This window comes from Podarcis cretensis (assembly GCF_951804945.1).
Source record: "Podarcis cretensis genome assembly, chromosome: Z".
NCBI lineage: Eukaryota > Metazoa > Chordata > Lepidosauria > Squamata > Lacertidae > Podarcis > Podarcis cretensis.
In genome coordinates this window covers 10,861,569-10,885,498 of record NC_137184.1, presented here as the reverse complement: position 1 = coordinate 10,885,498, position 23,930 = coordinate 10,861,569, and the positions used below count along the sequence as shown (strand labels likewise).

Genomic DNA, 23,930 nt, shown 5'->3' with positions numbered 1-23,930 from the left:
ACTTCCAGCTGACTTGAGTTGCCTGAATTCCCTGCCTGAACCTTGGACCGTTGACTCACTTTGTCTTTGAATCATGTTTGGACCTAGAATGATTCTCTGTGGTTGATCTGAGTTTACCTGGACCGGGGCAGCAACTGCAATTGTAAACTCTTGCCTCATAAATGAATTGCCAGACAGCACAACCCCACTCATTTCTACACAGAAGTGGGACTTACTCTTTGGAAAGCACACTATGGATGGCAGCCTTAATTACAAGTTATACCAAACCACATTAAGAGGTAGAAGATACTGCAATCTATCCAGTGGCATCAAGATCATCAAACAAACTCTAACTGGGAGGTCCCCGTCCCCACCCCCTTGCCCCCATTCCCTCTATTTACTTCATGAACTTGCTGGTGCCTGTCAGTTGTTGATGCATCTAACATCACATGGTATTTAAGCCCATAATTTTAAAATATTTTTTATAACTAGCATTATTTTTATCACCAGTGTTGTTATTGCTAAGCCAGGTGTGCACCTGCTCAGAATCCATGCCAGGTAATGTCAGGTTAGGTCTAGTCCAGCATCCTTCATGTTAAACTGTTAAACTGTGGAACTCTCTCCCACAGGAGGCAGTGGTGGCAACCAACCTGGGTCACTTTAAAAGATTGGACAAATTCATGGGGGAAGACAAAGCTATGTTCTGCCTCCACAGCAGGAGGTGGCAATGCTTCTGAATCCCAGTTACTGGAACCTGCAGGAATCATAGAATCATAGAATTGTAGAGCTCTAACCTAGCAGTTCGAAAGCACCTCCGGGTGCAAGTAGATAAATAGGGACCGCTTACCAGTGGGAAGGTAAACGGCGTTTCCGTGTGCTGCGCTGGCTCGCCAGATGCAGCTTGTCACGCTGGCTACGTGACACGGAAGTGTCTCCGGACAGCGCTGGCCCCTGGCCTCTTAAGTGAGATGGGCGCACAACCCCAGAGTCTGTCAAGACTGGCCCGTACGGGCAGGGGTACCTTTACCTTTACCTTTAAGGGTCATCTAGTCCAACCTCCTGCAATGCAGGAAAACAAGGGTGTTCTTGTTCTGGGATCCTGTTTGCAGGTTTTCCACAGGCATTTGGTTGGCCACTGTGAGCACCGGTTGCTGGACTAGATGGGCAATTGGCCCACAGCTGTTAAGCGTCCCTTATTTGGCGGGACAGTCCCTTATCCCAGTGCCACATCCCGCTGCTGTCCCTTATTGATGATGTCCCTTAAATTTCCCAGGTTTCAAAGGAAGCAGCTCCTCTCCCTCCCTCGCCGGCCAGGGAGGAGGGAGGCTCCAACTGTGTTGCTTGGCTGCGTTGCTCACTTAATAAGAAGTCTAAGAATGACTGGGGGGGGGTAGAGCTTGCATGCCTTGTGCCGATCAAATCGGCCGCGTTGCCTGGGGACTCGCCTTTGCTCAGCGCTTCCCAGCGGAGAGGTGACGGTCGTTTTCCTTGAGGCTTGAGGCTTCGTTTGGCTGCTGGCTGGGCTTTCTGCCTTTGGCTAGGAGGGGCTCAGAAGTTGAACATACCTGTGCTTGGAAAATCCCTTATTTTGGCTGCTGATCCCTTATTTTCGAGGCTGCTGGTCCCTTATTTTCAAATCTGTAAGTTGACAGCTATGAATTGGCTTGATCCAGCAGGCTCTTCTGCTGTTCTTAAACTGGCTTGTATTCAGTGTCTGTCCTATAATACTAATACTAATACTAATAATAATATTTTATTTATACCCCGCGCTCCCCAGCCAAGACTGGGCTCAGGGCAGCTAACACAATTGATTGAAATACAACTCAAAAAAGATTAAAATACGACATTAAAATGCAGCCTCATTTCAGTAGAAACTCAAAAACTTTTTTGGGGATGAAAACATCACGTCTTCACCAAGGCTAACTATCCAGACTGGTCCTTCGTGGGCCAGAAAAAAGCCAGGGAAGTCCCCAAGTAGGAGTTCCATCACAGAAGGAAAAAGGAAAAAAGAAAGAAGAAAGAGGAAAGAGGGGGAGTTAATCCCAAGCCAAAAGCCAGGTGGAACAACTCTGACTTACAGGCCCTGCGGAAAGAAATCAGATCCTGCAGGGCCCTGGTCTTAAGAGACAGAGTGTTCCACCAGGCCAGAGCCAGTGTTGAAAAGGCCCTGGCTCTGAAATTAATAGCTATGACTAATGTCAGTCCATTGTTTTAAATGTGCCTATTCTGAGTATAATTTAGTTGAATACAACCTCTTGTTTCACTCGGTCTGTTGTTATAAGAGCACAAACAGAGATCAATGTCAATAGCCTTCAATAATAAACAAAATAGTCAAGAATTAGATTTATCTCCCATAATATGTAGTGTTGGCCACCAACCTGGATGGCTTTAAAAGAGGATTATACAAATCCATACTACTAGCCCCAAGGATGACTGTGTTCTACCTCCACTGTCAAAGGCATAATGTCTCTGAATAAGAATTGCTTGAAATCATAAGTGAGGATAGGGATGCGGGTAGCGCTGTGGTGTAAACCACAGATCCTTGGGCTTGCTGATCGGTAGGTCGGTGGTTCGAATCCCTGTGACGGGGTGAGCTCCCATTGCTCGGTCCCTGCTCCTGCCAACCTAGCAGTTCAAAAGCATGTCAAGTGCAAGTAGATAAATAGGTACCGCTCCGGCGGGAAGGTAAACGGCGTTTCCATGAGCTGCTCTGGTTTGCCAGAAGTGGCTTAGTCATGCTGGCCACATGACCCAGAAAAACTGTCTGCGGACAAATGCTTGCTCCCTCGGCCAGTAAAGCGAGATGAGCGCCGCAACCCCAGAGTTGTTCATGACTGGACTTAACTGTCAGGGGTCCTTTACCTTTTTTTTTATAAGTGAGGAGAGCAGATGTGTTGCCCTCAGGCCTTGCTTGTGGGCTCCCCATAGGCATCTGGTTGGCCCCTGGGAGCACAGGAAGCTGGACTAGCTGGGCAGCTTGCATGCTCCATTAAGGCTCTTCAGATGTTCTTCAGCATCCCTAGTCAAAAAGAACTCAGCACCATGGAAGGGCATAGAAGGGGCATGGCATCTGATATGGACACAGAAGGTCCCAGGTTCAATCCTCAGCATCTCCAAGCAGGGCTGAGAGAGACTCCCTGCCTTAAACCCGACTCTCATTCAGTGAAGGCAATACTGAGCTACATGGACCAAAGGTCCAACATATTGTAAGGCAGTTTCCAATATTCAGACGGTTGCAACTTACATTAACATACAGTGGTACTTCTGGATACGAATGGGATCCGTTCCGGATCCCCGTTTGCATCCTGAAGCAAACGTAACCCATGTCTGCGAGTGTGTGGGTCACGATTTGCCGCTTCCACGCATGCGCGTGATGTCATCTTGACTGTCTGCGCATGTGCAAGCAACGAAACGCGGAAGTAACGCGTTCCGTTACTTCCAGGTCGCCGCAGAGCACAACCCGGCAGCACTCAACCTGAAGCATATTTAACCCAAGGTATGACTGTACTTACCTACCTACCTAATTATATTTGTATGCCACCATCCCGTAGTTCAAACCATGATCAAGGGGGCTTACAACATGAAAAAATACATAACTACAGCATAACAAAAGTAATTATAAACAAAAAATAAAACATTAGAACATTCACAACTAAACCCATGCTAGAGAAACCCAGCCTGAGAGTCCCAGTCAACAGAGGGCAAAAAATGAGAAAATGGGTTGTTCAAATTTAACATTACATAATTGATTAATTTTTGAGTCCTGGGTTCTTTCTTCCTCTGCTTCCCATGAGCGATGGAAATAGCAGAAGAAGATAGAACTGGATATCCTTGAGTTTCTATGGTAACACACTCCTCTTGCAAACAGGGTACAGCATCCTGTTCTCACAGAGGCTGGCCAGAGGCCTGAGGTAAACCGGCAAGCAGGAATCACCTCCTGCAATTTCCAGAAACTAGTACTGTACTCAGAAGCATCACTGCCTCTCACCCTTAAATATCAGAAACACTTGAAGAAAGAATGAAAATCATTAATTTAGGTGCGGTTCCCTTTATTTTCCCCCGTGTGAGAGAGAGAATATGCGGTAGGTTAGATAACATCAACAAATGAAGTCACCAAAATAATGAAGAAGAAATAAAAATGAAGAAACCAGAAATAATTGTACAGGGGTACATCTGCCAGTCAGTGTAGAAACTACTGAGCCAGATGTCCCAGTGGATAGTGCAGAGGCAGAGTATCTGCCCAGGTTCCAGGTTCAATCCCCAGAATCTGAAGGTAGGGCTGGGAGAAAGGTCTGCCTGAAGAGCTGCTGCCTGTCAGTGTAGACAATACTGAGCTAGATGGTCTGATTCAGTATAGCACTGGTTCCCGACATCCCTATGCTGTTTGCCCCCTGTGCGTTCACTGTTGTGGGCTCAAGCCAGTGGAACTCTCTGTCACATGAGATTAGACAAGCACTCCTTCCTGGACTTCAGGTGCATGACAAAGGCATTTTAAGGTGGTGATTTGTTTTATGATGCCTTTTTGTTGTTTAGATTCTCTGTGGGATTTATTTTTATGTACAGTGTTTGAAATGCTAATGATTCAGTTTATATAAATGCCAGAAAGAAAGAAAGAAAGAAAGAAAGAAAGAAAGAAAGAAAGAAAGAAAGAAAAAAAGAAAGAAAGAAAGAGGGAGGCACGGGCATCCCAACAGCAGAGAAACTATCAGGAAATCTCATGCCTTGTTTTGGGCAGTCTGCAGTTACCTCAGACACCATCTCCTGATCCCATGGAAAGCCTTGCAACCAAGGCGTGGCCCATTACCCCTGTGAAGGAGCCTTATCCAACTAAGTGGCAAACCTGTCTTAATTGGAAGATTTGCCTTTCAGATTTCTGTAGAGAGAGCCGCCTGGTCTAACCGGAAAAGTAGCTGGCTGGGCGCTTAACAGCAGACCCAAGCGTTGCCTCCAACAGACTCCCCGTCTCTTGCTTTACAATACGCCCATCAGCCGTGGAGAGCCAGGCGCCACAGGGTGCGTCCAAGTGCACCAGGTAACAAGGGTTGTTGTTGGGGTTTATTTGGTTTTTTAAAAAAGCTCTTTATCAGCCATCTTTAGCATTTGCATAGAGAGGAGGTGCAAGATCAGAGTGGCAACTCCAGCAGCAACAGAGGAGGTGGAGGAAGAGAACACCCAAGTGGTGCTTGTTGTACTCACTGTCATGGTGCCAGTTCACACACTTGGAGACAATCAAGTCATCTTCCCAAGGGGGATGACTAACTTTGTGAAAGTCATCATAGGAGTTAATCCAGTGTGTGGTGGGGGAGGGATATATGCAGGTGAAGACTCCTGACTGGGACCCCTGGAGAGCCACTGCCAGTCAATGCAAACCAAAGGAGTGTTCCCACATGACATTTAAGAAGTGTGCAAACTGTGCACACAGCTAGCTGAGCTATACTGCATTGCAGGAGGTTGTACAAGATTACCTTTGGGGTTCCCTCCCAACTGTACAACGCTGTGATTCTACATTAGTTATTGGCATATTACGTTCAATGGATGCATACAATATGAACACAGCCGTGGAGCAGTGCAAATAAATAAGTGTGCACGCTTTTACACAAACACATGTACAGTGGTACCTCTGGTTGCGAATGGGATCCGTTCCGGAGCCCCGTTTGCAACCTGAACGGAACGCAACCCGCGTCTGTGCACACGCAGGTCATGATTCGCCGCTTCTGCGCATGTACGTGATGTCGTTTTGCGCTTCTGCGCATGCGCGAGTGGTGAAACCCAGAAGTAACCCTTTCCGGTACTTCCGGGTCACCGTGGGACGCAACCTGAAAAGATGTAACCCACAGCATTCACAACATGAGGTATGACTGTATATGTGCAGAGACAGATGGACTAGATGGACCATTGGTCTGCTCCCACAGTCTGCTATTGTGTCCATAAGTGTGGCAAAACTCACCCACCATCATTGACTTTAGGCAGACCATACACAAACACCCTTCCTGGAAATAAGAGTGTTGCACTCACAGAAAAAGATGACATAAGGGTGGAGAAGCCATACCTCTCCAAATGCTGTTGGACTCCAACTCTCATCAGGTGCGGACACCATGGCCAATGGGAAGAGGCCAAAGGAGTTATAGTCAAACAACATCTGGAGGGCCACAGGTTTCTCAATGCCGGTTGATACATTGCAAATCATGACCCATCCCAAACCTCTGAGAACTGGGTAGGCAGCAGATTTCCATTAAAAAAATTACAATGGGATCTAATTAGTCAGAGAGTGGGGAGAAGTCTACATGCATCCTCCTGTTTCTTGAACATTTCCCAGGAGCTCACAAGCACAGGCCATAAAAACAATGTAGTGACATTTCCCCATGGCAAACATTCCCGGATGACACCATGATAGCAAGCAGAATAACAATTTAAAAGTCTGAAATACAAATTGAATAGATTAAGTCACCGTGTAAGCACATTTGTAAGATGCTATCTCAGGTCTGTAAATAGAAACCAGCCCTTAATCGCCAAAACAGATTCCCTGCTTTTGGCACCGTGCTGTAATAAACATTGTTTTTGCATAAATGTTGTCAGTGACACTAACTTACTATGGAGTGAGCAGAAATGGATGGACTCAATTTGTATTTAGGGACGTATGTCAGTAGAGCATGAGACTCTTAATCTCAGGGTTGTGGGTTTGAGCCACACAAAGGGCACATGATTCCTGCATTGCAGAGGGTTCCAACTAATTTACACACACACACACTTGTGTGTTTGTGTGAAGGATCAATTGAACACCCTGGTTCCACTATTGCCAAGTTATTCACCCACTCTTGCTGCTGTGCCTTGAACCATGACTTGATTGATGTATGGTGATAAATGCTAGCTGCTCATTGGTGCAGGGCATTCCACTGTTGCAAGGCATAATTACAGGAGCTGGCTGAAAACTTGACAACCCTAGGTACAGGAGTTCATTTATACTTTTGTGCATTGGCTTCTGGTCTGTTTGCTACCACAGTCGAAAGAAAACTAGCACAGCCTTAAACATTGTTTAAAATAAATAAAATGCACCTCCTAGAGCATGGGTGAGGAACCTGTAGCCTTCCAGATGCTGCAGGAGTGCAGCTCCCATTAGCCCTGACCACTGGACTTGCTGACTGGGGCCAGGAGTGGCCCAAGCTATTTTGGCACCTGAGGTGAACCACAAAAGGGTGTCCCCTCCCCCCTCCCCTGTGCCAGAGATGAAGAGGGGAGTGAAGATCTATATCCTGCTGCCTGAGGTGGTCACCTCACTTTGCTGGGTGGGCCAGCCCTGGCTAGGGTTGATGGGAGTTGGAGTCTTACAACAACTGGAGGGTTACCAGGATTTCCTATACAGTGGTACCTCGCAAGACGAAATTAATTCGTTCTGCGAGTTTTTTCATCTTGCGATTTTTTCGTCTTGCGAAGCACGGATTTTGGAAAAGCTTCAAAAATCACCAAAGTCTTCAAAAACCTCAAAAAAGGCTACCACACCACGTGCTATGAGTTGCTCCTCGAAGTCAAGTCGCAACTGCACCCCTGAATGCACGGTTTTAAGAAAAAGGAAACAAACTTACAAGACAAAGGAAACAAACTTGCAAGACGTTTTCGTCTTGCGAAGCAAGCCCATAGGGAAATTCGTCTTGCGAAGCAACTCAAAAAACGAAAAACTCTTTCGTCTTGCGAGTTTTTCATCTTACGAGGCATTCGTCTTGCGAAGTACCACTGTACGCAGCTCACATCCTTACAGAAAATTACAACACAGAGAAATCTTTTGCATGTGCTGTTTACTCCTCTGTGCACATGTAGGGAAGATATGGCTAGCTGAACGTGCTCAGAAGCCACAACTCTCCGTATTATTCATATTTCACAAGTCTGTGTCCTGGCATAGGGAACAGATACTGGATCTGGGATCCGTGGTGGCAGGTTTGCCTATCTTGTAATGCTCTACTGTCTTTTAGGACCTTCCTTGTCCGACAAGGCTTTCAAGGGCAGGCTTTTACCCCAGCCCATACCTGAGTTATATCAGTACTGTAATTGTTTTTACATATGAAAATGTTTTTAATTGTTTGTATCTACGGAATTGTTTTTCTATAGAAAATCACTTTTTAAAATTGTTTTTGCATATGGAAAAAAATATTGTGTGGTTTTTTAAAATGTGTATTGTATTCCCTTCAATGCGCTACAGGGGAAGAGGTTTCGTAAATGGAATCAAGTAAATAAATAAATAAAAACAACTCAGTCAACATATTGCAAGCTGGACACATTCAAATCTTTCCCCTATCTCCAGTTGGGCTCCTGGGTCTATTTTAATAGCTGTGCAGCAGGCAGAAATTCAAGAGGTGATGCTTTTCTCAGCATGAAGATGCAGTGCAAAGGGATCTCTACTTAGTCCCATTTAAGTATTGAAAGCAACTCACACAGATTTTTGTAAGTAATATTTACAACTCCCCTATAGGACCGATATTATTTTCTCATAATCCTGACAAAGGGCTGAGGTTAGTGGTGACCCCTCTGTAACCACCCAGAATGTTTTGTGGCTGATGTAAAGATTTTAGTTCACATTATTTGCCACTATGTTTACTTTTTTTGCCCTTTCTTCCAATGCATTTCTGCCTGTTACAGAGGTATTAAAGGATAGCATTTCCTTTAAGCAGACATGACTTCCCCCAAAGAATTCTGGGAGCTGTAGTTTGTAATGAGTACTGAGAGTTGTTAGGAGGTCCCTGTCCCTCTCACAGAGCTACAGTTCTCAAAATTCCCTGTGAAGAGGGATTGATTGCTTAACAAATCTAGAAATTATAGCTGTGTAAGGGGAATGGGACTTTCCTAACAACTCTCAGCACCCCTTACAAACTACAGCTCCCAGAATTCTTTGGGGGAAGTCATGTCTGCTTAAAGTGGTATCTCGGCACTTTAAAAATATGGTGTGAATGTGGCCTAACTTGGTTCAGTCACCTCAAAAGCTCGACTCCCAAGTAAAAAATTGTTGGATGCAACCCAGATCTGCAAACACGAGGATTTTGAAAGGGCCAAACTGTTTTCAAATTCAGTGCAAAACGAGTCCCTTCCTAAAACCTAGCCTTTACAAAATAAAAATGGAAAAACACACTATTATTTAAAAGACTCGCTTCGGCTTCCAAAGAAATTATGAGTCTGGAATTAGGTGAGGCAGGGAGGGAGAGCTGGAAACAAAAGTCTGGGCAACGTTTGGTAAAGGCCGAGACCATCCCAGATTGAGTTACTGACGGAATTACAGCTGACACTAAGAACTGTTTCAGATGACTTGAGGAGGGGGGGGGCAATGGTAGACAATGGTTTGTATTATTTAGTGGGATAAAGGTGACATTTCGGGGAATGTGGAAGACTAAGGAAGGCAGAGCCTCCTTGTCTGCCCCCTCAGATCCAAACATCAGTTGCTCTTGTACTCAAAGCCAGCAGGGATCTGGGAGGGAAAGACAAGCCGCTGTAATCAGTTTAAGCTTCCAGACAAGCCGGCCCCCAGGTTCTGTTTATGCACTTTCCACCTCGCCAGAGACCTCTTGATTTATCCAGGAGATGAACACTGCCTTCTTCTCTCCCTTCTCTCACCACTCTCTTACGAAACCTCCCAAATAAGATTAAGGAGGGCTTCCTTTTCAATGAAACACAACTTTAAAACATACACACAAGTCCTCATCAAAATGTGCCACCCTGCTTTCTGTAAGCAAAATCCACATGATGCAGAACAGGGGTGAGGAACCTCCAGCCCAGGAGCCAAATTGAGCCCTCCAGACCTCCATGCATCAGCCTTAGAACTCTGCCCAGGCCACCTCTCCTCTCCTCAGACCACATGTGCATTTGTTTGGCTTGCCATACGTCAGGAAAATTCCTGACATGTCCTGGCTTTCGGGTGCAAAAATGGTGTCATGGGGAAATCCAGAGGTAAAATCACTATCTTTGGGTTAGGTTTCCCTAAAAAAGCTCAACAACTTTGTAGTTGTCAGGAATTTTACTTTATGAAACATGGCAACCCTAGCATTTGTTTCTCTACCCACCAGTGACATGCACTCCTCAGAAGGTTTCCCAGAAGAGGATGTGGCCCATGAGCTGAAAAACCTTCCCCGAGTGAATGCTAGTCTATTTGCATTTAAAGGTTAATCTATTAAATTTGCACTTTCCATAACAACAGGAGAAGCAAAATTATTTTGCAGTGCAGTATTCCAGCTAAGCAGTGTTTATGAAAAATGTGTCTGCTAGGGTAAAGTGTGCATAAAAATGAACATATTCATGAAAATAGCATACAAAAAATGCATTCTATTAAGGGGGAAAATTGCTTGCAAAACTACACATATTAGTCTAAACATCATACAGAAATGTGTTTATTAGAAATTTGCACTGAAGTGCTGGTTCATCTTATAGAGATTTAAAAGAAAAATAAATCACAATTTGTGGCAGAAATGTGGAGAACTGAACAAGAATAAACAAGAAACTGAGAAAACCAAAACTGACAGATCCTTCCATCTCTAATCCAGAGGGTAGTGCCTGATTTAACAGGTTTGAATTATGTGAAAGGGGATCTCAACATTTGGAAGACCTCCCTGGTGGTCCATCAGTGGAGCAGACAGCTTCATATGGTAATGGACTCTTTTCCTTTCCAGGTTTTTAAGATCGATGACCACCTAGCAGGGATGTCACAGCAGCAGATTCCATGAATTGGCATTAGGGTAAGACTGGGTGATTTTTGAGATCCTCACCAAAGCTTTGATTCTATTAAATGGCCCCCACAAAATTGCATATCCTCCAACATTTGAATAATGAAAAAAATAGCAGCAATGCAAAATGCCCCTGTTTTGATCATGAGAATCACATTCTGAATTTCATTATTAAACATTGCTGAAAGGTATAGTCTGTCTACTAATGTTGCATTCATTTGTTCTGCCATAGCCCCCTGCTCTGCTGTGGGGACAAGCAAGACAATACATGAGATGCACGATCAGATTTCACAGGTCTTTTTTAAAAGGGGAAGGGCTGGAGAAACAGGCATGGGAAAGATTTGTGGTAGCTTCCTTCTTGGACTGTACATAGGATGTGAGGACTGGTTTTTTTTTTTTTTTTTTTTTAAAGACAATGGGGTGAAGTGTGGGAGAAGAAACCCCTCTTGTACACCTTGGTGTGTGTGGAGGGGGTACTTTTCCTTAGGGCCATGGTGCTGGAGGGAATAATTTTTTAATACCCCTTTTTGCTTGCTATATATCCTGATGAATATAAGAACATACAAAGAGCCTTGTTGGATTGGGTCAATGGCCCATCTAGTCCAGCATCCTGTTCTCATAGTGACCACCCTGATGCCTCTATTGGGAAGACCACAAGCAGGACGTGAGTGCAACAGCACTCTGCCCACCTGCAGTTTCCAGCAACTAATATTCAGGGACTTCCTGCCCCAAGCATATTTTAAGCAAAATAAATAAGGGGGGGAAACCAAGATTGTGCATTTCAATGATTGTTTAGTGTGGCCCTTTATAGGCTTATCTTCCATGTATTTGTCCAATCCTCTTTTAAAACCATCCAAGTTGATGGCTTCAGCTGTTTCATGTGGGAGGCAGGCGGCCCAGAAGTGACTTAGATGGCTTTGGTGTGTGGAATGGCAGACTGTTATGTGCACAAGACAATACCTTGCATACGCATCTGTATATGCATCTGTGCACAAGACATTGTGTGTCTAGGGATCCTCAGGAGTTTCTCTCTCTTTCTTATAAACACTGCAGCTCATGGTCATCTAAAGAAGGTGAGTGTTGAAAGAATCAGGATAGATAAAAGAAACTTCTTTTTCACTCAGCACATGGTAAACCTGTGCAACTTTCTCCTGCAGCACGCAGTGATAACCACCAACTTGGATGGCTTTAAAAGAGGGTTGGACAAAGGCATGGAGGAAGACAAAGCTATCAATAGCTACTAGCCATAATGGCTATGGTCTGCCTCCATAGTCAGAGGCAGCAGTGTATCGCAGGAGCATGCTGGTCAGTAATCACACAGTTTAAAGTTGGAGTTAACTCTTTATTAGTGAAAACATGATCCCCACAGACTTGGTTGAGTGTCAGCCTAATGAACAGAGCAGTTCATTCCCAATGGTCTTACTCCATGAAAATCAGTTTCCAGGACTGTTTATTAAATGGGTAAAATCAATTTACACATTACAGACAGCACAGATAATTGTTAATGGAGAATTGACTGAAACCTGTGAGATACAGAAGAGGACAAGGCAAGGGTGTCAATTGTTCCCATTACTTTTCATTCTGGTCTTGGAAGTTTTGCTTAGAGATATTAGACAAAACGAATTATAACAATGAAGATAAAAAAATGAATATGACACCAAAAGATCAGAAGGTTTTGGAGAAAACAGGGTTTCAGAATGAAAAAAAATGAAATACTTGGGTATTACTATGATAAATATGAACTGCTCGTTATTTCAAAATAATTATGTTATGAAAGGAGCTGAAACTTAAAAAGATATGTAAAGATGAGAGAAATTAAAATTGTCATTATTAGGCAGAATTTCAGTGATAAAGATGAATGTTTTTTCCCAGAATGATGTTTTTATTTCAAACATTACCTATTTTGACTAATGACTTACCATTTAAACAATGGCAAAAAGATTTATCTAAGTTTCTATGGCAAGGAGAAAAACCACAAGTCAAAATGAAAATATTTCAAGATGCGAAGGAAAGGGAAGAACTGGGTTTACCTGACCTGAAATAGTACTTTGCAGACTGTTGTTTAGTGTTGATGAAGGAATGGGTGATCCTGAGAACTAGAAGATCATGATTTAAGATTTGGATGGCATGGATATTTGTGGTATGGTAAGATCAAAGCTGTAGGGACGCAGGTGGCGCTGTGGGTTAAAGCCTCAGCGCCTAGGGCTTGCCGATCGAAAGGTCGGCGGTTCGAATCCCTGCGGCGGGGTGCGCTCCCGCTGCTCGGTCCCAGCGCCTGCCAACCTAGCAGTTCGAAAGCACCTCCGGGTGCAAGTAGATAAATAGGGACCGCTTACCAGCGGGAAGGTAAACGGCGTTTCCGTGTGCGGCTCTGGCTCTGGCTCTGGCTCTGGCCAGAGCAGCGATGTCACGCTGGCCACGTGACCCGGAAGTGTCTCCGGACAGCGCTGGCCCCTGGCCTCTTAAGTGAGATGGGCGCACAACCCCAGAGTCTGTCAAGACTGGCCCGTACGGGCAGGGGTACCTTTACCTTTTTAAGATCAAAGCTAATGTAGATTTCAAAACCATTTTGTTAGATATACCATATTGAGAAATAGGAATAGATATAAATCTAGGTTATATGCAAAGATACCTTAAGGATTTCAACATAAGAAGCATTTCGTAGAAAACATAAGAAGCATTTCATAGAAAACATGCACTCCACTATTAGAATGGAATTAGGGAGACGGTAAAATTTAAAAAAAGGAACAAGGGAAGGTTATAGTCTTTAATTGTTTTTTTCCACCTACAACTAACAGAGATATTTAAGTTGGAGAAAAAGACATTTGGTATAGAACAAAAAAGACAGATTTTTAAATTAAGTTGTGTACAGATAATGAACATACTTAGTTGGTCTTTAAGGTGCTACTGGAAGGAATTTTTTTATTTTGTTTTGACTATGGCAGACCAACACAGCTACCTATCTGTAACTAGATAATGAACATGTTATTGAGAAAATTTCAACAAAACAAGTTAAATGGGCAAAAATGGGTATGATAAACAGATGGAACAGTGGGAACATATGTTGACTAAAGGGTTAAAATACACATTTTATTACAAAATGATGTATCATTGGGACTTAACTCCTGATAAGTTATTTAGAATGTATAAAAACATTCCAAATACTGTACTTGCTGGAAGTGTCAAGATGGGACATTTTTTCATGCTTGGTGGACGTGTAAAAAAGCTAAACAATATTGGAAACACTGACACTGATACAGGAGATTTTTAAGGTCAATTTTCAACTAAAGCCGGAACTCTTCCTGTTGGGACTTACGGTATACAATTAGAAAAAGACTATGGAATATATGCACAAAGATGGAAAGATTATAGCCTCCAGTGGAGGAATGGTTGTTAGAATTACTGGACTTAGTTGAGATGGCGAAATTGATGTGGTTAATCAGAGAAAAATCATTGTCAACATTTACTAAAGATTAGAAACTTCTTATAGACTTTGTTCATGAAAAAGAAAATGAACTTATGATATGTGGGTTTGAGGGTTGAAGATAATGCTGGTTTATAGAAGGGAGATTTATTAGGTGTTATCTTAGAGTGAATGTGTTGAATAATTCTCTATAAAGCTGACAAATGAATAATTGGAAGTTCTCTTTTTCTTTCTTTTTCCTTCTCTCTCTTTTTGCTCTGTGTTTTTATTTAGATTAAATTTTTATAAAATTCATAAAAATATATCCAATATTAATCATTGTATATTTTTCCAAATTTCAATAAAATTTATTCAGGAAAAAAAAAATCAGTTGCCAAAAAAGACCCTGTCTCCTCACAGCCATCTAAATCCCCTTCTCTCCAGGGCTTTCCCCAAGCAATCAGAGACTACGCCTGCATGCAGCCAACTTCTCCTCTGCCCTTTTCATGCCTCTTCTGGTTCTGGGAGACAAGGGGAGAGGGGAGCTTGTCGCAGCAGGAGGGGGAGACGCCTGTGACTCTTCACCAGCCTGACTCATTTCTGCCTCTTGGCCTCCCTCCTCCCACTCTCCTGCTTCAGCTTCTGGCTCTCATTCTGGACTTCTTTCTGCCACAGATTCTCCCAGCTTACTAAGCCCTGTTACCTCTTCAGCTTTTGACATCTTCTCTTCCTAGTCTTCTCCCTCTGGACCATTTATCGTTGTCCCACTACTACTCCCTGGGCTCTGAGCCTTCCTCCCTTGTGGTTCCCTGGCTTGCTCCTCCTTCTGCATCAAACCACTCTATGACACAGTGCTTCTGAATCCCAGCTGGTGGAAACAACAGGAGGAGAGGGTTTTCTGCTCAGCTCTTGCTTGCAGGTTTCCCACAAAAGGCATCTCATTGGCCACCGGGAGCAGGATGTTGGACTAGATGGGGCCATTGCTTGATGAAGCAGGGCTGTTCTTATGAATCACAGTCCTGAGGGGCAAAAATACTAGCAACTCAAGTTAGAAACATTTTTCAAAAGTCATTACTAAGCAGTGATTTAGCAGCAGCTACCAAAATACATAGGTGGTCTACAAAGGGACAGCTGCAATGTATAGGGCAGCAGGATATTCCCTGGCCCTTTCTTTGAGAGTCCAAAGGGTTGAGGTTTGCAGTCAGCAGCCTGTAATTTTATAAAGAAGCTTGCTCAAAGTACTTTTGGTTATTTTCCTTCACCTTCTTATTTTGATGGGGTGGTGGTCCCCAAAGCACACCCCATTTTGTCCTGTAATTGATTTTCATTAGAGCTCTCCTTTTACTGTCAGCACCTAATTATCAACCCATAATTGACCCCACCTTGCTATAAAAGCTAATGGCCAGCTCTGATTCCACCTCACAGCTCTTTCGAACTTTGGCTTGTCCAGTCACCAGCTGTTCTCAGTGGCAGATCCCAAAGAGGCAGCCTGACTCGTGATTCAAATTGGCAAGGTTTCCAAGGATGAGTTGCTGTTGGAAAAACAAACAGGGGCAGGGAGAGAGATTATGGTCTGGATTTAGCAAAATGACAGTTTTACAAAGGCGAGACCTCCTCTTGTCCAAGACATCCCCTCCCACAAAGAAATGCATAAGGGACATTTCGCTGCTTTAGAGAGATACAAGTGTCTTTAAGACAGAGGTCCACTGGCAGGAGAAGCTAACGAGAAATATACTTTGCCCTTCTGTGCTACTCAGTCCCCATGTTTGTTTTTCCTGGGGCCGCCACTGCTGGTGGAAAGGAAGGGGAGCAAAAGGGAAGGAGCAAATGAAATAGTTAAGAAGGGAAGGGAAGGGAGGAAGAGCAAAAAGAAAAGGGATGGAAGGAAAAGGAAAAAAGGGAAGAGGAGAATGGGAGAAGGGAGGTAGGGAGGGTAAAGAAAAGTGGAAGGAAGGAATGAAGGGGTAGCAAAGAAAGACAGAAAATGTAAGTGAGAAAGAAAGAAAGAAAGAAAGAAAGAAAGAAAGAAAGAAAGAAAGAAATTCTTTATATATGGAACTGTTTGCGGAACAATTGTGAGCACATCTTACTCATCTAGAGAAACGACGTTGAGCAAAGCCAGCGGAGAGACACGCTCCACCTAAGTACCACTGTCAATATTAAATTTATCACAGGAGACCCTTGAAATGGCTCCATTCCAGGGATGAGGTGAATTAGCTTTGCTTGGGAAAGCAGCTATTTTCCTAATAAATCTATCAGGTGCAGGTAGTAAAATGTTCTTAGCCGTGTCTGATGTGTCTCCTGCCTGTAATTAGCTATTAAAACATTACCAGCCTTGTGCTGTGTTAGCGGGTGAGGTTTATTGCATTGCGGATAGGGATGCAGGAGGAACAATTCCCTCCATGCCCTTCCTGGAAATGCTTCTCGACAAGCAAACTGCTACTTTGGGCCATTTCCAGCAGCAGGGGCAGGGGGTTGTGCCTCCTTATAAAATGGGACTCAGCTCGGTATCTTTTAACATGGAAGCATGCAAGGATTTCCGACAAACTGGCCCTCAGTTAAACAGACTGGAAGCAATGGGGGGGGGGGAGGCGTGGATGATCCCATAGAACAGGGCTGGGGAATCTTGTTCAGCCCAAGAGCAAGATGCCCTTCTGGGCAACATTCTGCAGGTCAGAGGTAAAACTGGGCAGAGCAACAAATGTGAGTTTTGCCTTTTGTAGAGTAGGCTAGTTTCTACTAGACACTTGCACCCCTCTCTGTCCTCCTTCCAGACCAGCACAATCACATCTGAGGAATGCATTCCAGCCAAGCAACAACACTCAAAGAGGGTGCAAAGCTAGACCTGTAAGGGGACCTGGCTTGGGAAAGAGAGTGTGGCTGGTGAGAGGCATGGGGAGTGCGAAGTGCTGAATATAGGGCCTTGGAGGGCTGAATTGCCCCACCCCAGGCCAGAGGTTTCCCACTTCTGCTGCAGAATAAGCTGGACCAGAAGAACATGGGCACGCAACTCCCTCTGCCCATACCCTGTTAAGTCCCAGGAGACACCATATAAGGAAAGTAGGGCCCGTTCATTCTCACTAAGGCCACTTTTGCACCATACATTTAAAATGTTATGACACCACTTTAAACAGAATTCTGGGTGCTGTAATAATAATAATAATAATAATAATAATAATAATAATAATAATTTATTATTTATACCCCGCCCATCTGGCTGGGCTTCCCCAGCCACCCTGGGCGGCTTCCAACAAAATGTTAAAATACAGTAATGCATCAAACATTAAAAGCTTCCCTAAACAGGGCTGCCTTCAGATGTCTTCTAAAAGTCTGGTAGTTGTTGTTCTCTTTGACATCTGGTGGGAGGGCATTCCACAGGGCGGGTGCCACAATCGAGAAGGCTCTCTGCCTGGTTCCCTGTAACTTGGCTTCTCGCAATGAGGGAACTGTCAGAAGGCCCTCGGTGCTGGACCTCAGTGGCCGGGCTGGATGATGGGGGTGGAGACGCTCCTTCAGGTATACTGGACTGAGGCCATTTAGGGTGCCGACAGTTGCTCGGAAACGTACTGGGAGCCAATGTAGTTATTTGAAAACCAGTGTTTTGTGGTATTGGTGGCCGCTCCCAGTCACCAGTCTAGCTGCCACATTCTGGATTAGTTGTAGTTTCCGGGTCACCTTCGAAGGTAGCCCCACATAGATCGCATTGCAGTAGTCCAAGCGAGAGATAACCGGAGCATGCACCACTCTGGCAGGACAGTCCACGGGCAGGTAGGGTCTCAGCCTGCGTACCAGATGGAGCTGGTAAACAGCTGTCCTGGACACAGAATTGACCTGCGCCTCCATGGGCAGCTGTGAGTCCAAAATGACTCCCAGGCTGTTCACCTGGTCCTTCAGGGGCACAGTTACCTCACTGAGGACCAGGGAGTCCTCCATACCTACCCACCTCCTGTCCCCCCAAAACAGTACTTCTGTCTTGTCAGGATTCAACCTCAATCTGTTGGCCGCCATCCATCCTCCAACCGCCTTTGTTAATCCTTTGTTAAGGCTGCAGAGAGTTATTAGAAGTCATGCTGTTGTTTCATCTCTGGCTGCAGTTCTCCAAGACGGAAAAAGAGGCCATTCCCAACCCTCCCACTCCCCTATGGTCCTGTAACTTGGGATGCTACAGATTGGACCTGGAACCTTCCCCGTGATGCTCTCCTTCTGAGCTGTGGCCTTTCCTAGCCAGAAGGCAAGGGCGCTACTACTGAAGGCTGCCCAAAGCCCTTTCCCAGTGGTGGAGTGGAAGGCAGGGACACCAACAGTAGGTGGCGCCAGAGTCAGTGGCAGGCAGAGCTGACTCATCAGAGTTTTGTCCCCATCCTCCTCCCTGCTGAGTTGCCATGTGTCCAGATTTTCCTGGATATTTCACCTGGACACTGCTGCCAACAGCAGTATTCCTGATATGTCCGTATGGCCTATTGGCACCACTTCCCCAGCTACATCAGGAATGCTTTTCTGTGACCAGGGAGGGACCAGGTTGCTTAATTTTGTCAAGCAAACATTGGTGGCTGCATTTGGAGGTTCCATGAGGACTCCAAAGAACTGGCTTGGGCCACCATTGCGCCTGACATATAAAGCACTCTTAGACCACTTTAATCATTCATGACTTCCCCTTCAAGGACTGCTGGGAACTGTGACGCCCTATTCCCTCACAGAGCTACTATTCCCAGGATGGTTTAACAATCAATCCTTCCCATGAGACTCTGGAAACTGTAGCTCTGTGAGGGAATAGGGGCCTCCTAAAGATTCTCAGCACCCTGAATGAACTATAGTTCCCAGAATTCTTTGGGGAAAGCTATGACTGTTTAAAGAGGCATCATAGTGCATTAAATGTGTGGCCTTACTTCTTTCTTTTACAGTCCTAGTTTCTGCCCCACTTTGCCACCAGCAACTCAAATCCTTTTTTGCTTTGATTTCTTCCTACACTTCCCTCTCCTCCCCTCCTTCCTCCTCTCCTCTCCGTTCACAGGCAAGAACCGTATGGACAGACAGCAGGAAAGGATCCCTGCTACCGCCTGGGAGCCGTAGGAGACCTTTCTTCATGTCTTCTGTTTGCCAGTATTTTGACATTGTTAAGTTAAAACAAGCTCGCTCCGCACTTGAGGCCAGGCCTGAAACATTCTCCTTTGATCTGAAGGTCACCGCAGCCATTCTGCCAGCCTCCTAACCCTGCTGGGCTGCCCTGTGGTTTTACTTTCAAACTGTACAGCGAGAGCTGGGGGGAGCCCAGGCAGAATCCGTCCAGACAAGGAAACCCAAGAGCAGCAAGGAGCGGCCTTAATTGCCACCGCCAAGGATTCGAGTGTGGGAAACACCTCTTGGAGCGAGGGGCAGGGAAGCCTTTCCAGCCCGAGCTCCACATTCCTTTCGGAACAACCTTCTGGGGAATGCATGTTAGCAGTGGGTGGGACCAGAAGCAAAAGTGGGTGGAGCAACAGATGTGAATTTGACCCTTTTTTTACAGTAGGCAAAGCTCTCTCTGTTCCCCATCTAAGAAAGGAACGAGCATAATCGGCATTTAAAGTCATATTTCAGCCAATCAAGGAGGGTGCAAAGGAGGGCTTAGAGCAGGGGTCAGCAAGCTTTTTCAGCAGGGGGCTGGTCCACTGTCCCTCAGACCTTGTGTGGGGGCTGGACTATTTGTTTTGGAGGAGGGATGAACGAATTCCTATTCCCACAAATAATCCAGAGATGCATTTTAAATCAAAGCACACATTCTACTCATGTAAAAACACACTGATTCCCGGACTGTCCATGGCCAGATTGAGAAGGCGATTGGGCAGAGTGCAGGCGGCGAGATAGAAAGGTATTGTGGGTCACATTTAGGGTTCCCCATTCTCCAGCACTAGAGCTTGTGGACATTCAGTGAAGCTGAATGTTGAGAACAGATGAAAGAAATGACACAAAATTACACTACAGAACTTTCTCCCAAAGGAGGCAATGATGGCTACCAACTTGGATGGCTTTAAAAGAGGATTATACAAATTCATGGAGAAGGCTACTAACCACATGACGATGTTCTAACTTGAAAGCAGGTTCAAATGATGTAAAAATGTGATGGTTTTTTTTCCCCTGGGGGGTGAGAATAGAGGTGGGGGAGGGAAGTTCAGTTTGGTTTGCATTTAAAGATGAACCAACCTAATTTGGCACTTTTTGAAACATTATGCAAACCAACCTTCAAAATTGGCACTTCTCCAGTTTTTCAGTTGTTCAATTTTTCAGTTTTGCTCCAACCAAATAACATATACAGATATGGATATGCTAAAGGAAATTGTGCACAAAAGTTCATATAGTCATGAAAATAACATATAAGCACACATTATGTTAGGGTAAAAATGGATTTACCAAAGCTTGTCTATTAGACAAAAATACATACAAAATGTGTAAATTAGGAGAAATATGCACCAAAATACAGACCACCTGGTTTTTGGCACTCGAAGTGTTTATTTTTAGGCCCCACCTTATTCCTTTGATCATGTTGTTTTAAACTGTTTTAATATTGTGGTTTAATGTTTTATCCAAGGCTTTTTTTCAGCTGGAACTCACCAGAACTCTTTGGTGAGTTCCGGCACCTCTTTTGTGCGTTCTGGTACCTCTCTAGGTGGCTGTGGGCAGCACAGCACTCTGTGTTGTGTGATGGAGGCTGCAGGTGACATGGAGATTGTTGCAGTGCGGCAGCAACACTGCAGTGTGGCGGCAACACTCAACAACTTTGTGTGGGTGCCCTGCTTTTATCCTGCCTTGGGACCTTTGGGTGAAGTAACAGGTAGGGAGAAGGAGGAGGAGGGAAATTTCCACAAGGACTTGTTAAAAAAAAAGTCACAAACTGACATAGAAATTTGGAGAACTGAAGTTAAGTTTGGAAAAATGAGCAAGGGAAACTGAATTTGACAGGTTCATCCATCCTTAGTGCAGAATGTTCCCTTTCTCATGCAGAAGTACCATCAAAGGTCTTACAAAGAATAGAATCTGACTATAAATGAGCCACAACCCCCAGCAAAGTTCCTGTTCCCAAACTCTCCTCCACCAGGTCGTGGAGCAGCTCTTTGGTAAAATGAGATGGGCCTGCTTTCCTCCCGTGTTTATTTATCTAAAATTATTTAACTTGGTCACCCTACCGAGATCAATCTGCCATTGACAAAGGCAACCTACCCCGCTGGCTCCCTCACTCTCTCTTTGAGGGACTCAGCCAAGTCTGGCCCGCTTCTGTGTGAAAGAGCACTACCTAACACACACACACACACACACACACACACACACACACCATCACCTCATCCACCTTCCAAACGCAACCTTACAAATTCAGTGCATATGTTGGAGGCTGGTGCCATCTGATCCAGATTAGAGCCAGGCCCACGCTGGGATCCTCTTGCCGGCTCTTGGTTCTAGCTGTGGTTGGCCACTAATGCACTTACACAGATTTCCTAATGAGAAGGCATCTCACATTTTGATATATTATTATGTCTGAACTTCTTTTTTCTATACCTCTTTGAAAGAAGCAGTGGTGGGGAGAGGGGCGTTTTCCCACTCCGCAAATGCTGAAGCACCAAGCAAGTCTCAAAAGGTATAAGCCAACTTTCTGTGCACAAATATCCTTTGAAAAGGTAGCCCTTTCTCACCCCAGTTTAAAGGGAAGGGTTTGATTTCAAGCATGGCTCTTCCCTAGAACCCATGTCCAGTATCAGAGCCTATGGGCCAATTCACATATTACGTTGTTCAGCTGTACAGTGTACCCTCCGGATACTAACTTAATTTGTCCCGGGGGTCCGTACTTACCCCGAAAAGTCCGTATCCGGAGGTGCTGCTTCTGCGCATGTGCGCAGTGAGATAGCGCGCTTCTGTGCACACACGCACGGCGAAACCCGGAAGTATACACTTCCGGGTTTGCTGCGTTCGTAACTCGAAATTGCATTACCCGAAGGTTACATAACCTGAGGTACCACTGTACTCCTGAAGTTGTCTGCACTCCTAAATATGCCATGTGCAATGAACACATTGTTGCTCTGTTGGTACAGTGGTACCTCGGGTTAAGTACTTAATTCGTTCCGGAGGTCCGTTCTTAACCTGAAGCACCACTTTAGCTAATGGGGCCTCCTGCTGCTGCCACGCTGCCAGAGCACGATTTCTGTTCTCATCCTGAAGCAAAGTTCTTAACCCGAGGTATTATTTCTGGGTTAGCAGAGTCTGTAACCTGAAGTGTATGTAACCTGAAGCGTGTGTAACCTGAGGTACCACTGTATTTGCCTCTGACCCTGTCCACCACTGGTATGTGGCCCTCTGGAAGTTGTCCAGATGAGAAAGAGGCCCCCAGGCTCAAAAAGGTTTCCTGCCCTTATCTCATAATAAGCCACAGTTCCTTGCTGGTGTCCACAGACTTGCAACATAATGTGTGACAAGGAATCATCTCTGCAAGAGGCTGAAGTAGGAGCCCTGTGCAAAGAGCCCAGCGGACATACCTGCTGGTGACAGCTGCGGTGAGTAACAGTGTTTCAGTCTGAGCCTGGAAAAGCACATAAAGATGAAAGAGGAAGTGGGAAAGAGCGGCCCTTTTTTCCAAATTCTTCCTTCAACTCTATGTACATCCTGTTCTCAAAAGCGGACAGCCAGATGCCCCAACGAGGAGCCTGCAAACAGGACTTGAGCACAGCAGCCCGGTCCCCACCTGTGATCCTCAGCAGCTGGAATTCAGAGGCATGCAGCCTCCAACAGTGGAGGAATAAAATAGCCATTGTGGCTAGTAGCCATTGATAATGCTGCTAGAATATGTCACAAGCAGCAATAGACCCTGAATTACAGCCTCTCACAGGGCACAGCCAAACATGAGATCCAATCAAAGTAGGCACTCCTGTAACACCCAGAGGGCACAGAACGTGTGGAGCCAGTAGCCACAATGATAAACATTGTGTGTGTTGCAATGTGCTTTTAGGAATGTTTCCCTGTTTCTAGGAAAAGCCAGGCATGAATAATCTGTTCTGTGCTTGTTTATTTCTTGAAGCCATTCTAGGCCATTGACTCCCATCCTGAAGAAGCACACTGGAGAAAAATCACAGTACGTGACTACTCAGAAATTAATCCCAGTGAATGTGACAGCCTAGCTGTGATCCCGTGTCCCCATCTTCCTCCTCCCCATTACAGAGTTCTACAAGGGGCAATACTGAGACTAAGGGAGCTGACTGGCAGGGCCACCCCCTGTTTATAGGTAAGAAGGCTGATCAGCTTGGAGAAGGGATGGATGAAGCGGTCAATTTCAGGTTCTCATTTTACCAATATTTTGCATATTTCCACATCAGTTTGTGATATTTTCAAAGTCCTAATGAAAATACAACAGCATTTAAGAGCAAATTTCTTCTAATATATTTACATATGTATGTGATTTTGCATAACATAAATATTTTTGCAGAGCAACTTTGCCTGATATAGCACACTTTCAATCCCATTTTCACTGTGTGCCTTTTTATACACACTTCACCCTTGTACATGCAGCTTTTCAGTACAGTGGTACCTCGGGTTACATACGCTTCAGGTTACATACGCTTCAGGTTGCAGACTCCGCTAACCCAGAAATAGTGCTTCAGGTTAAGAACTTTGCTTCAGGATGAGAACAGAAATTGGGCGGCGGCGCAGCAGCAGAAGAAAGCCCCATTAGCTAAAGTGGTGCTTCAGGTTAAGAACAGTTTCAGGTTAAGAATGGACCTCTCAAAGGAATTAAGTACTTAACCCGAGGTACCACTGTACACGTTATTTTGTTGGAGAACTGCACTGCAAAATTCAGACAAGTGAAATTTTTGAAGGATGCTTATGTTTCGGTT

The 23,930-nt window shown here is 44.8% G+C and overlaps 1 long non-coding RNA gene across 1 annotated transcript; it reads left to right on the top strand.

Moving 5' to 3' along the window:
• The first annotated feature begins 340 nt into the window (after positions 1-340).
• On the top strand, positions 341-19,896 carry LOC307207975. The gene is made up of 4 exons (XR_013834910.1): positions 341-431; positions 4,849-5,011; positions 10,623-10,688; positions 19,091-19,896. It is a non-coding gene; the product is annotated as an uncharacterized lncRNA (long non-coding RNA).
• The last annotated feature ends 4,034 nt before the right edge of the window (positions 19,897-23,930 follow it).